Source organism: Malania oleifera, chromosome 12 (genome assembly GCF_029873635.1).
Source record: "Malania oleifera isolate guangnan ecotype guangnan chromosome 12, ASM2987363v1, whole genome shotgun sequence".
NCBI classification, from domain to species: domain Eukaryota; kingdom Viridiplantae; phylum Streptophyta; class Magnoliopsida; order Santalales; family Ximeniaceae; genus Malania; species Malania oleifera.
Window position 1 is genome coordinate 57,262,690 of NC_080428.1, and position 15,817 is coordinate 57,278,506.

Here is a 15,817-nt window from a genome sequence, read left to right on the forward strand (position 1 = left end):
CTAAGTATTGGACAGTTGCAGGAAAAAGGTCTAACTATTTTATTTCAGCATGGCAAGTGTAAGGTGTTCCATTCACAGAAAGGTTTGATTATGGATTCGAAAATGTCCTCAAATCGAATGTTTGTCTTGCATGCTTTATCTCAGCCTATATTATCCACTTATTTCAACACAATCACAGAAGATATTGTGCAACTTTGGTATTGTCGGTATGGACATTTGAGTTTTAAAGGTTTAAAGACTCTTCAGCAAAAGCAAATGGTAAATGGATTACCACAATTTCAACCTCTCTCCAAGTTATGCAAGGACTACTTGGTAGGGAAACAACACAAGGATTCATTTCCAAAAAGGAACACTTGGCAAGCTGTAGAGATTCTTCAATTAGTGCATGCAAACATTTGTGGGCCCATTATACCCATTTCTAATAGCAACAAAAGGTACCTACTTACTTTCATTGATGATTTTAGTAGAAAAACATGGGTTTATTTTTTGGTAGAGAAATCAAAAGCCTTTACTGTTTTCAAGAATTTTAAGACTCGTGTGGAGAAGAAAACCAATTCTTTTCTGAAAAGCCTGCGAACTGATCGAGGAGGTGAGTTTACATCCCAGGAATTTGTAATCTTTTGTGATGTAAATGGCATACGACGACAGCTAATAGCTGCATATACACCATAACATAATGGTGTTGTGGAATGCAAGAATAGAACTATCGTGAATATGGTTCGAATTATGCTGGCAGCAAAGAAAATTCCCAAGACTTTTTGGCCTAAAGCAGTAAATTGGACAGTGCATGTTCTGAATAGAAGTCCAACTTTTGTAGTTTAAAACAAGACTTTAGATGAAGCTTGGGGTAAAGTTAAGCCTTCAGTTGATTATTTTAAAGTTTTTGGATGCATTTCTCATGTTCATATTCCTGACAATAAGAGAACTAAGCTGGATGACAAGAGTTTTGGTTGTGTTTTGTTGGGAGTTGGTGAAGAATCAAAGGCTTAGAGACTTTATGATCCAGTTTTGCAAAAGATTATTATCAGTAGAGATGTTGCATTTGAAGAAGACAAGCACTAGGATTGGGATAAGAAGTATGAAGCAAGTATTATATGTTATTTGGAATGGAGGATTCTGAAGATGAAGTAATTGTAAATGAAGAAGAAAATGAATCAAATGTTGATGCTGATGTAGAAGAAAATGCAAAAGTAAATGAAGATGATGGTGTTGCTGAAACAGATTCTCAACTTGCAACAAGAAATTGAAGGAGTTAACCAAAAGAAATATGCCTATGAGGTACAACACAGATTTGGAATGGATAAAAGTAATTATGTTTTTAATCCCATTGTTCCTGGTTGCAAGCTTGTGAAGGATGAAGGAGGAGTTAAAGTGGACAAGACTTACTATAAGCAAATTGTAGGAAGTATCATGTATCTCACAGCCACTTGACTAGATTTAATGTTTGTAGTAAGCATCATTAGTAGGTATATGGAGAATCCTACTAAACTACATCCACAGATAGCAAAAAGGGTGTTGCGTTATTTAAAAGGAACAACTGATTTTGGGATTTTTTATAGAAAGGGAGGAAATGATGAACTTGTTGTTTACACTGATAGTGACTATGCTGGTGATTTAGAAGATAGAAAGAGTACAATCAGGCTATGTATTTTTGTTGAGTTCAAGGGCAATTTCTTGGCCATAAAAAAAAAACAACCAGTGGTGAGTCTATCTACCATAGAGGTAAAGTTCATTGCTACAACTTCATGTGCATGTCAGGCAGTATGGCTAAAAAGAGTTTTGGGAAAACTAGATCAAAATCAAAGCAAGTCATGTGTAATTCAATGTGATAGTAGCTCTACAATCAAGCTTTCTACGAATCCTATAATGCATGGTCAAAGCAAGCACATAGATGTTCGTTTTCATTTTCTTCGAGATCTAACAAAGGATGGTATTGTGGAGTTGGTGCACTGTGATACACAAGATCAATTGGCTAATATAATGACTAAGCCACTCAAGTTGAACACCTTTGCCAAGTTGGGAGAACAATTGGAGTCCGTTCTGAGAATGATGTAAACTGAAGCTTTTAGCATTCAGTTTAAGGGAGGAAATGTTAGTTTTATGTTTAACTTAGTGGTCAAGTGGTTAGTTATCACCACATCTATAATGTCCTTTTATTTTGGTATCCGTTAATTGTTGATTTAGTCTTACTGCCACGATATAGTAGTTGTAAAACGTGGGTTATGTTTATGTTTATTTCAGTTTCCTTTGTAAGTATATTTAATAGCCAAGTTTGTTATTCAATGAACATATGCGTGCGATTTCCTCCATCTCCTATGTTTTATCTCTTCAGTCTACATTTCCTAACAAACTCTCTCTCTCTCTCTCTCTCTCTCTCTCTCTCTCTCTCTCTCTCTCTCCTTAGTCCTACGAATGTAAGAATGATCCTGCATGCATGCTTAGCATAGATGAATGCAAATGGATGTGGATAAAGTAATATCTTTTTATCATGTGTTTTGTGTATATTTGTTTTGACATGATGTGTTCATGAAGAATGCATATGAATATGTAAGTTTCCATCTTTGAATTTTGTTTGCATGATTCTCTATATGTGTGAGATACATGTGTGTGTCCATTCACATAGGTTGGTGCATTGATGGAATTCTGTGAGTGTAATGTACGTGTATGGATATATGTATAGCAATATAGGTCTATATGTTAAAGCCATATGTAGTAACTTGAGTGTAATGAGGATGCAGGTAAAAACAAATGGTTTGTGTAAATGTTATGGGTGTACCTTGAGTGAATGCATGTATGGTAGGATGAGGGGTGTATGTATGCATGTTCTTTAGCATAGGTATGCATGTAGATGTAAGGTAGTGTGTTACCATGTGTTCGGGTGTCCACAAATGCATGTGAACATGTTTAGGGTTGGACTAGCGGATGCAAGCATAAATGCATGTGTAATGATGTTATATATATGCATGTTAAAATAAGAACAAGCCTATGTATATTCATGGTCATATGTATTTAAGGACATGTTATTAAAAAATCACACATACAAACATACTTAGGTTTGTATGTGGTTGTGCGTTTGAACAATAGTAAATATAGAGGGATAGACATGTGTGAGAATGCAAATATATATATATATATATATATATATATATATATATATATATATATATATATGACACTGATAGTGTGTGGATTTGAAGAAAGGCATAGATAAATAGGTGAGCACTTGTGTCCGTCGGTGTGACCATGATGTGTATTATGAGACCCAAGTGGGTAACGTATGCATCATAAGAATATTATGATACCTGAATGCATCACAAGTGCATGAAAATATGTGGGTAATATATGCAAGTGCATGCATTGGTATGTGAGCATGGGAATGCTAGTATTTGTGTGCTGAGATGAGTTCAATAACACAAATCAAGCATTTTAATATTATTGTTGTTATGTGGGAAAAAACCCAAAAAAATTGTGCTTTTATTTTTCGTAATGTTGGTCATGATTGTTTTAATGTCATAAAAACTATGTGTTCCACTCTCCTTGTTATTTTGATGAAAAATCCAAAAAAAAAAAAGAGGTGTTTTAAACTAGTTTTGAATGATCTTTTGCTTGTGTATGTGAACTCCTGTGATTGAATTACACATATAGGAGATAGGAAAATGTCATCTTTCCTAATGAATAGAGAGGAGTGACTGGGCACTTTAACACACTACATATTTAATTATTTTATTTTGTGATTGATTTTGTAAGCAAATATTGAAAATGAATTTGATGATGACATCCTTTAGAGACTCTTGAGATGAGAATACCTTTGCAATGGCAAGACGATTCAATATTTGAAGACTTGGTAATTAAATAAACCTGGAAGATATAAGAGTATTGCTTAATTGAGTTAAAGGGGTAATCAATGTTTAATTAGTTACCATTCCATAGGAGGGGTGTGTAGGGGGTGATAATATCTTCCCCTCACACAATCGTACTACTGGATCCTACTCTGATTACAAAAACCAAGACTATCAATTCTTAGCCTAGGTTTAGCTTAGAGATCGAAACTAGTAGATGTTTAGGTGAACTAAATGCACTTAGAGATATAATAGGTTGTTGGCAACTCCATTAATTGAATATTTTTGAAACTCAAATCTCATCCTATATTTTTAACCACATCTTGGGTTGCCATTTAGGTTAGTGCCCCTCTCCAAGATGCATCGACGAATACACTTGGTTGCTGGGTTTACTTAATTTAGTAGAAATATTGGAAATTACCAATTTGCCAAAAAAAAAAAAAAAAAGAGACCAAAAGGGCAAGTTGAGTTTTTTCAAAGTTAGGCATCCTTCTCAATTGGTTACTTAATTCCTAAACCCTGAACATTTTTTAGGCTGCCTTTTTAAGTGTGGAGTTAAAAATATGTTCTTTTTTACTTTTTTTTTTTTCTAAAAATAATATAACTCATTTATATTAAATATAGTTTGTATTATATAAATATTGTATTAACGTAAAGTGATCCCACAAAGGGATAATGATTTATCAGGACCTCATAAAATAAGTTAAGTATTACTTGAAATTATATCACTAGGCCCTACACTACTTTTCAAAAACTATCTAAACTTCTAAATAATGATCCAACACACTATTTTTAAAAAACTACCTAGACTACTAGAGATTGATGAGACATTCATCTCACATAGCAATATAATAAACTAATTATGTTAATATTTGTCTATTTACAACTTTTTTTTCAAATAAATATATTTACCTTGGGACAAATTCTAATATTTTTTATACAATCATAACAATAACACCACCAACAAACCTTAACTCTCACTATGTGGGATTGGCTTTATGAATCAATTTTCTTAGAGCTACCCCTCTCTCTTCTAGTACCATGCACAATGACTAGCTCATTCCTCTTCACTAGCACTTTAGTTTGCCTACATGTTAAATGTCCAAACCACCTAAGTCACTCCTCCCTTATCTTATCTTTTACTAGTACTATACCTAACTTATTGCGAATATATTGTTTATTAATTTATCCATACATCTTATACCATGCATCCACCTTAGCATGCACATTTTAGCTACTTTTACTTTTTGAATGTGCTATTTCTTATTTACCTAATATTCTTATCTATAAAGCATGATTAGTCTTATAGTTATCGTATATAACTTTCCTTTTAATGATCGCACAAAATACCGATGCACTTTTCCATTTTACTCGTCATGCTTTAACTTTATGTACTATATCCTCTTCAATTTTTCCATTCACTTGCATAGATCCAAGATATCGAAATCTATTACTATTACTGATTTCTTGATTATCAAGTTTGTTCTTGTTTTCAATATTCCTTATTGTGTAGTTGAAATTAAATTTTGATGCAATTACTATTGATGCAAAAAATGGATCCTATCATTCACGTCCATAGTACGTAACAATCACTTGCAACCAAGAAAGAAAAAAGAAGACATGGGAAACCCTTGGCAGCTTCCGAGGGCCTTCTTTGACACTCAAGTCAGGATTAGGATTGTATAAACCTGCCTTCTCTTGGTATGCTTCTTTTATAGGCTCTCCCAAGACCTAAGGGGTTAAATTCCCCCTTTAAGGCTATACACCCCCACTAATAGGAGGTTATATGTCTTTGTTAGACGTTTAAGTTAACCTTATTCACTTTCCTCCTCAACTAGGTAGGTTACACCTTTATTTCCCCAAGTTATTAACTTATTTACATCTTTTAATATCTAGGTGCCTCTTAGGCATTCTTAAATATTTTATGCACCGTCTCTTTTGTTCTTAGGCAAAGAAAAAGATTTTGCATGCCCATTTACAATTATTTTTCTAAACCTTGATTAAAATGCGACCAGGTTTGCCACTTGATCAGAAAAATAGGAAAATCTAGTTGCTACAAAATAGAAAAGAGGAGGAAGAAGAAGGAGAATAAAATGAAGAAGAAGAAGGAAGGCAATGCAACTTAGAGAGGAGAGAAATAAAGCATATGGTATAACATTAAGATAAAAGAAAGGTTTGATTAATGACATAAGACAAGTATTACTTCCCTCAAGCTTTATTATTGGCTTAAGAACTACTCTAATAGGGAAAAAAATTCAAATTTAAGGAACATCGTGTTAGGAACCTATGACTAACCAGAAAGATGTGACACTAGAAATTTAAGGTGGTTCGGTCAATATCAACCTACGTCCAAAGAGCACACACCACAAATTCACTATTCACCGAAAAATTACATTCTCTCTCTCTCTCTCCCTCCCTCTCTTCCTCATCTCTTTCTCCTCTCTACTCTCTGAGCTTCTCACTTGTATCGCTTACATTCCTCAGCTCTCTATTTATAGAACTGATATTTAATCAATATTTAATACATTAAATTACAAATTTGGGAGTTTCATCCATCAAGATAAAATCAATATGAATAGAGAGATAAATGTAAACCGCGTTTCCAACTCATCAAGCGTTTCCAGCTTCTGGCTCTCCTGTCTCCAACTACAACAATCTCCCACTTTGAGACAGAGACGCCTCCTCAACCAGTATCATGAATAAATGATGTGTTCAAAATATGTCTTCAAGCATGAAGACCAACTAAAGTTGAACACAACTTCAGCTTCTCTGTAGTCACCACCTTAGGTAACATATCTGCGGATTTCTGCTACCTTGGATTTTTTTTCAAGTATCAATACACTGTCCTCTATTAGAGATCTGACCAAGTGGTAACACAATCCAATATGCTTAGTTCTGGAATGAAATGTTGAGTTCTTTGCCAGATGTATCGCACTCTGACTGTCACTATACAAAACATTCCTCTCCTGTTTTAATCCAAGCTCCGTAAACAAACCTTGAAGCCAAATCAACTCTTTACTAGCTTCTGTCACTGCTACATATTTAGCTTCTATAGTGGACAAAACAACAATCTTCTGTATCTGTGACAACCAACTAACAGATGTTGAGCCAACAATGAATATGTACCTGGTGGTGCTTCTGCGATGATCAATCTCACCTGCAAAATCAGCATCTACAAATCCTCAGATTTTCAGATCACTTTTACCGAAACATAGGCACTTATCAATAGTGCCACGAAGATATCTCAAAATCCACTTTATTGTTTCCTAGTGTGTCTTCCCTGGATTTGACATATACCTACTGACAGCTCCTATTGCTTGGCCAATATCCGATCTGGTACCAACCATAGCATACATTAGACTTTCAACGACTGAGGCATATGGTACCTTAGCCATGAAGTCCTTTTCTTCATCTGTCTAAGGAGACTGATCCTTTGAGAGACGAAATGACCTGCCAAAGGTGTATTTATAGCCTTGGCGCTGCTCATGTTATCTCTGTAAAACACGGCTGATATACTCTGACTGAGATAACAGCAACGTGCCTCGTTGCTTATGTAGTAATCCTAAAAAAAAAATTAAAATTAAAATTAAAAATAAAAAATCATTATTAAAAAAAATTAAAATTTCAAAAAATAAAAAATTAATTAATTAATTAATTAATATTATTAATTAAATAATATAATATAATAATATGTTATATGGATAAGGAGGAGATTCAATCCTGAGATTTCTCAAGATTGTATTTATAGAGGGTTGCCTCTAAAGCTGCGCAGGACTCCTCCATTCTCTTCGTCTCCTCTCTCACACTCTCCTCCATTATTCAGTCAATCAAAAATTCAAAAATACCATTGGGTTCTACTCGTCGCTACCAATTTTTCTACTGGAGCAGATCTATCATTGGAGCGGCGTAGGCATATCTCTTGGGGTAAGATCAAATCTCAAACTTACCTCAATTTCTCTTAAACTATAAGCCCCATTAACGAACGAAAATTGTCCAGAGACTCGTGAGGAGATTCTCTACAATCTAGCTGAAGCGGGTTTTCGAATTGGAGTTCTGGGGTACCAATCCTAAATCGAGGGTAAGTTTGATAATTTAGGCTTTTATTAGGCTATTTAGGGTATTAAAAATTTAGGAAAATTTTAGGAAAAGTTACTCTAAGAATTATGATGAATAATATGGTGAAATTTGAATTTCAGGGTTTAAGGATTTTGAACACCTGGGGCGTAGGCAGAAGTGTTAGCAGGCTTTTTCAAGAATTAGGTAAGGGGATTAAGTTAAGTCAGTAATTTTATGAAAACTTGAATCAATTTAATTATTATGTTTATATAAATATATTTATTTATTTATTTATTTATTTGGGAATTTAAAGGCTATTTTGAAAACCAACTATTAGAAATGGATTTTACAAATCTAGGATATATGGTATGATATTTTTGAATAAAATGAACGGTGGAAAGCTAGTTTGTTCATATGGATATGTTAAAATGTGAAAAAAATCATGTGGCAGATGATTTAATTTGTATGGATTATTGTATATCTGGATTTTGGATTTTGAAATACTGAATTGTCTGTGAAATACTAAATTGTTTGAGAAATATTGGAAATGCTTATGAAAATACTAGAACTGTTTATGAAATGCAGGAGTTTGAACTAACGGCCAATGGCCGGGTATTGTTTGATTAGCCAAGGGCTAGGATTATTATTTGACTGCCGAGGGCCGAGTTTTAATTGATGGCTATATGCCGAATTGTATTTTGTGGTCGGGGGCCAGGTTTTTGGAATAACAGGAAATATATGTGAATTAATGATTTAAATGGTGATCTTTATTATCTAAATTACATGATATGCTTTAGGAACCTTGGGGACCAATGTATTGTGAGCTCAGTACCGTTGCTAGTTAGACCATGTGCACCCACACTATCTGGATAGAAGTGTAGGGGGTCCAGCCAACTGCCTGCGTGAGGGCGTCGGGCCTGCAGCTTTGCTGTGGATGCCTGCAGATGTGTTTGCAAAGGATGTTGTTTTTGACTTTCTTTAGGCTGATCACTCAGGCTTAGTCCAGCCTTCGAGCCGCACAACCCGTGTCATGGGGAAGTAAATGACATGTTTGTCACAAGAAGTGTCTTATATGCATATCTGTTAATTTATGTGAATATGGTTAATTAATAAAATAATTTCAAGGGCTTACTGAGAAAGGTGAGTGCCCCGGTAGTAGTAATGGTGCCAGAGCAGAGGGAAGCTACTTGTATGGGCGAGTAATCTTCCCCATCCTCGGCTAATTGTGTGTGTGAGTATAAAATAAGAATATTTTCATAAATTTGTTTATCTATTTAGTGAACTGGTTATTTTCTTTACACTAAATGCATATTGGCCACACACTGACATTAATTTAGTCTTTCCCTTACTGAGTTGTGCCTTACCCCTACTTTACAAATTGTCTTTTCAGGGAATCCTAGAGATCGGGTCTAGCGGGCTAGAGGTGTAAATTTTATGTAGGTAGTGTGTAAATAGAGATTTTATTTTGTTTAGTTTTATGGGATGTAATTATGTGAAAATGGATATATTCGTGTATAAAGATAGTTAGAACTCTAATAATGTAATTCGAGGATTTTATATTTTATTTCCATTGCGTATGTATGTTTTATATTTGATGAATAAGGTATCAGGTACACTGACGTCATTAAAGTAGCACTTTGGGCCCACGTGACGGGTCGGGGTCGTTACAGGTGGTATCAGAGCCTAGGTTTGTTAGATTCTGCAGACTTCGAGAATTGATAATTACCAGAGTATAGGTTGAGATAAGATAGGGATAGGAGTGGGTAGGTTAAGATGAGTTTTGGTTTGGAAGCTTGGAGGCGGAAATCTATTGACGGACTTTTGTGATTTTCTAAATCAGTCTCGAGTTTCAAAAAACCATGGTAAATCGATCGATGGTTTCGTTTCTAGGTTGAGGGACTTGAACTCAGGAAATTTAGGTTGGAATGTTAGGATGAGTGGGTATGTGTGTGAAGTTAATGTTAGGATGGAGGTTTTTACCTCAATGGTTTTGTGATAGAATTGGGATATAAATTATTAAATTAGAACCTATATATTATATCAATTACATTATTCCATATTTGTATTAATTATGTTACGGATGAAATTTCTAAGTTGGGTTATATCCTATTTACGTACTATCAAATAGTGTCATTGTATTATTTGAGTTAGGTGCAACCCACTCGTTTGTGTCCTGGTGATTTTTTTAAATTATGTGGGTTAGAAGTTCAACTGTTATAGACAGAGTTAGTAGTGGGCACACCGACAGGGTCAGTGCTAGTATGTAGCAAGGTGATCAGGGATTATCCAATAGAGATTCAGGGGAGAGTGCTGCCTGCTAGTTTGGCAGTCCTTGACATGCATGGTTTTGACATTATTCTGGGCATGGATAGGCTAGCATCCAGCTACGCGAGCATTGACTGTCGTAGGAAGGAGGTGGTATCCAAACCTCCTGGGGAGCAGGAGTTTGTATTTGTTGGGTCGTGTGTGCGTTCGACACCACGGATACTTTCGGCTATCTAGGCAAAGAGGTTACTTTTAGGGGAATGCCAGAGTTACCTTGCAATGGTGAAGGAAGCGTCGAAGGAAGAACTCAAGTTGGAAGATATCCCAGTGATATGAGAGTTCTCTGATGTTTTTCTAGAGGATTTACCGGGGTTGCCTCCTGATCGAGAGGTGGAATTTACAATTGATCTGATCCCAGTATAGCACCAATCTCCAAAGCCCCATACAGAATGGCTCCAGTTGAATTAAATGAGTTAAAGGAGCAGCTACACGAGCTTCTAGATAGGGGGTTTATCAGACCAAGTGAATCGCCCTGGGGTGCATCGGTGTTGTTTGTGAAAAAGAAGGACGGGTCAATGAGGATGTGCATCGACTACCGAGAGATTAATAAGGTAGCAATGAAGAACAAGTATCCATTACCCCGAATTGACGACCTATTTGATCAACTTTAGGGTGCACAAATTTTCTTTAAAATTGATCTGAGATCTGGATATCATCAGGTGAAGGTTAGATCAGATATGTATTGAAAACTACTTTTCAAACTTGGTATGGCCATTACGAGTTCTTGGTTATGCCGTTCGGGTTGACAAATGCTCCAGTGGTATTTATGGATCTGATGAATAGGGTATTCCACACGTACTTAGACCAGTTTGTTATTGTGTTCATAGATGATATTTTGGTCTATTCGAGGACCCTTGAGGAGCATGAAGCTCATCTAAGACTAGTACTTCAAGTGCTCAGGGAAAAGAAATTATTAGCTAAACTTAAGAAATATGAATTCTGGTTAGAACAGGTTGCATTTCTGGGTCATGTGGTATCCAGGGAAGGGATTTCAGTGGATCCCAGAAAAGTAGAGGCTATGGTTGATTGGGCAAGGCCGAAGAGCGTGCAGGAAGTCAGAAGTTTTCTAGGTCTTGTTGAATACTACCACCGATTTGTCGAGGGGTTCTCCAGATTATCAGGATCTTTAACTTAACTCACGAGGAAGAATGTGAAGTTTGACTAGACCGACGAATGTGAGCAGAACTTCCAAGAATTGAAACAGTGTTTAGTCACTGCCCCAGTGTTGATCCTTCCATCAAGTGAGGGTGAATTTGTAATTTACAATGACGCATCATAGAAGGGACTTGGTTGTGTTCTAATGCAATAGGGAAAAGTCATTGCATATACGTCTCATCAGTTGAAAGAGTACAAAAAGAACTACCCTACGCACGACTTGAAGTTGGCAGTAGTTGTGTTAGCATTGAAGATCTGGCGACACTACCTTTATGGTGTAAGGTGCGAGATCTTTACTGATCATAAGAGTCTCAAGTACTGCTTCACCCAGAAGGAGTTGAATATGAGGTAGCAAAGATGGCTCGAGTTGATAAAGGATTACAACTGCACCATTAGCTATCACCCAAGAAAGGCGAACGTGGTAGCCGATGCATTGAGTCAAAAATCTAGGGGCACGTCAGCCTTAGCAGTTATAGCTTCGCACCAGATCGTGATGGACTTGGAGAGGTTGGGTGTAGAATTGGTAAAAAGGAATCATCAAGCGTTCATTTCTAGTCTAGTGGTTCAACCGACTTTACGAGAGAGAATCAAAACAGCTCAGTTGAAAGATACAGAGTTGATGGAGATTGTAGAGAAGATACAGGATGAGCAGTATGTAGACTTTAATGTTGTTGAAGATGGAGTTGTCACTCCCCGAACCCGGAAATGGGACCCGGGGGTGAATTTGAGTAACCTAACCTATCTCTGTATCAAATAAAACATACATGATACAACATACAAAAAGGGTCCGACCTCGTGGGGTGAACGGATGTCCCATTTACATACACATAAATATCCATACTCATTAAAATACGTAGCAGAATACGGTCTTTTATACATAATCAGTATCATACCGGAGTCTATATAAACAAGGATATACATTCCCATGTTTACAACACATACTCCAGGTGTCCTCAAAACTATCCCGGTAACCTGGATACCAAAATTCATACCTAGTAGGTACTAGCAGTAGCTACGACACCCTTGCTCCCAGACTCTAGGATGCTACTTACGGCTACCTGAGGGACCTAAAAAAAACATTGTACGTACATTCGGGGTGAGACACCTCTCAGCAAGGGAGAAAGCATGTTATATCAGTGTGTGGCATACCAGTGTTATTTTACATACTTCATAACACTATAAAATACGATACAGTTCGAAACATTTACATACAGTTTCATACGTATACATACAGTTCCATACAGTTCAAGTATTTTCACAAAACCATTCCAGTACATACGATACCCAAAACATACGGTCTGTGTCGTCACACTAGTTCGCAACTACACAAGGTCACCTCGTCTCATAGCGATTACATTGCTACACACGCAACTACGCTGCGACGACCAAGGCCCACAGTGATTACATTGCTCCATACGCAACTACATAAGGTCACCTAATCTCACATCGATTACATTGCTACATACACAACTACAATGCGACGACCCAGGCCCAATAGTGATTACATTGCTACATATGTAACTACACAAGGTCACCTAGTCTCACAGCGATTACATTACTACACACGCAACTACGAAGTGATGACTCAGGCCCACAGTGATTACATTGCCACATACACAACTACACAAGGTCACCCAGTCTCACCACGATTACATTGCCACATGCACAACTACGCTGCGATGACCTAAGCCCACAGTGATTACATTGCTACATACGGTGTAGAACACACCCTTCGGTGACCAGCTAGAACATACTGGTGATATTTCACACCTCGGATATAGAGCCGGCCACTGTCGCCCACAGTAGTTAATCGATACATGGCTGTTTTACAAATCCCTAGAATCATTTTGGAACTCACGTTCCTATACATTTCAGCGTATGGTAATTAGCCGCCACATAGTTGTTTTACAAATATCTAGAACAAATACATACAACCATACATACCACACTTATTTGATTTACGGCAGATCATATCATTTACAATTTCAAGTTTACAGTTTATGCAAATATGGATTACGGTCACCTCAATAATACAGTTTTAGCATAACCAACAGTTTTCCAAACAAAGTAGAGATAATACCCGAAATCCCTAATTTTTCCTGAAAACTGTAACTCGAAAATCCCGCATTTTTACCTGATAGATTTCCCCAAATAAGTAATTAAAACATACATATGATCGTAGCCTATAAGCTTACCGATCCTGATTTCGAAAATGGACTGATATAAACTAAATCCCCTTACCTTAACCCTAATTCCAATTATGAACTTTACGGTCCCTAAAACTATGAACTGAGACTCCAAAACCTACAAACCACAGTACATTTCATACTTACAATCCGTACTACTACACATATACTGAATCAAAATCGAAAACCAAATCTTACCTCGATTTTAGCCCAAAACTCAAAATCGCTCAAAATGAGATTCCGATCCACTAGAAACGTAGAGAATCCTTCACTGATCCTAGCAGTAACTTTGGATTTGCGATTTCGGCGACAAACGGTGAGGCAATCGAGGAGAGAGAGAGAGAGAGACCTTCAAATCCTAGAGAGAGAGAGAGAGAGAAAGAGAGAGAGAGAGAGAAACCATAACTTAGTAAAGAAGAAACTACAAATATCCTCTTAAAGACCTTTGACCCAGGGGATTTCATCGACGAATTGGTGTTCCTTGTCGATGAAGTCTTCAGGGATTTCATCGACAAGAAAGAAATTTCGTCAACGAATCCTGATATTTCCAACTTTCGCCTCTCGGCTTTTCCTCATCAACGAACCTATGAATTTCATCGATGAGAAGCCTTCTACCTTCGTCGACGAATTTTGACTTCGTCGACGAATTCTGCAGAATTCCATTTTTACCCCTCTTTTACATAATAAACCCACATCTCATGGTTGGGGTTCTTACAGGAGTTCTCAGATTTCACACTCGATTGTGTGTGCTAGACGACACAGAGATAAAGAGGACGATTCTAGGGGAAGCTTACCGTTCTCTCTATACTGTTCACCTAGGTAGCACGAAGATGTATAGAGACTTGCGAGAATCGTTCTAGTGGAGTAACATGAAGAGGGAAATTGCTAAATTTGTAGGTCAGTGTTTGACATGTTAGCAAGTGAAGGCAGAACACTAGAGGCCATCGGGACCACTTCAACCACTGGACATCCCCACGTGAAAGTGGGAGCATATCTCGATGGACTTTGTATCGGGATTGCCTTCAGCGTTGCATAGGCAGAATGTCATATGGGTAGTGGTTGACAGATTGATGAAGACTGCCTATTTCATTCAGTTAGAACCAGTTATTCCATGGATAAGCTAGAAAAACTCTATGTTCAGGAGATAGTCAAAATACATGGTGTGCCCGTGTCCATCGTTTCAGATCGGGATCCGCGGTTCACTTCCCATTTCTGGAAGAGTTTGCAAGGAGCATGGGTTCTCAACTCACTTTTAGTACTGCATTTCACCCTCAAACGGATAGACAATCTAAACGAACCATTCAGATTCTCGAGGATATGCTATGGGCATATGTGTTAGATTTTGGGGGCAGTTGGATTCGATATCTGCCGTTGGTTGAATTTGTATACAATACAATCACCAGACCAGTATTGGAATGGCGCCATATGAGGCTTTGTATGGTCACTGGTGCAAATCTCCGTTGTACTGGGATGAAGTAGGCGAACGACAGATTTTGGGACCAGAACTTGTTCAGCAGGTCTATGCAAAGGTCAAACTTATCAGGGAAAGGATCAAGGCAACCCAGAGTCGGAAGAAGAGTTATGCAGATACTCGCCGATGGGAGTTAGAATTCAAAATAGGGGATAGAATATTCTTGAGGATTGCTCCGATGAAGGGGGTGATGAGGTATGGAAAGAAGGGCAAACTGGGGCCTAGATACATTGGACCGTTCGAGATTCTAGAGAGGATTGGTTCAACGGCGTACAAGATAGCACTACCCCCAGTGCTGTCCAGGATACACGACGTGTTCCACGTGTCCATGTTGAGGAGGTATGTTCCAGACCCCTCGCATGTGATTAGTTATGAATCGTTAGAGATCGGGGATACTCTAGTATACGAGGAGGTACCAGTTCAGATTTTGGATTGGAAAATATAGGAACTGCGTACTAAAAATATACCGCTAGTAAAGGTTTTGTAGCAGATATACCGCTAGTAAAGGTTTTGTAGCAGAATCATGCAGTTGAGGAGGTTTCCTGGGAGTTAGAAACGAAAATATGCCAGAAGTACCCGCAGCTGTTCAGCGAGGACTAGTGCCAGACGGGTAAGGGTATGGTTGTATCTAAAGGGGTTAGAGTAGGTTGTGTGGTTAGTTGTGTATAGTTTTAATTATGGGTAGTCTTTGGGAAAATTTGTTATGGTTATTGAAATTTCATAAAAGCAGTATTGTAACCACGGTATTCCTCCTCCATAAGTGAGAGTAGTTAATAAATATGGGA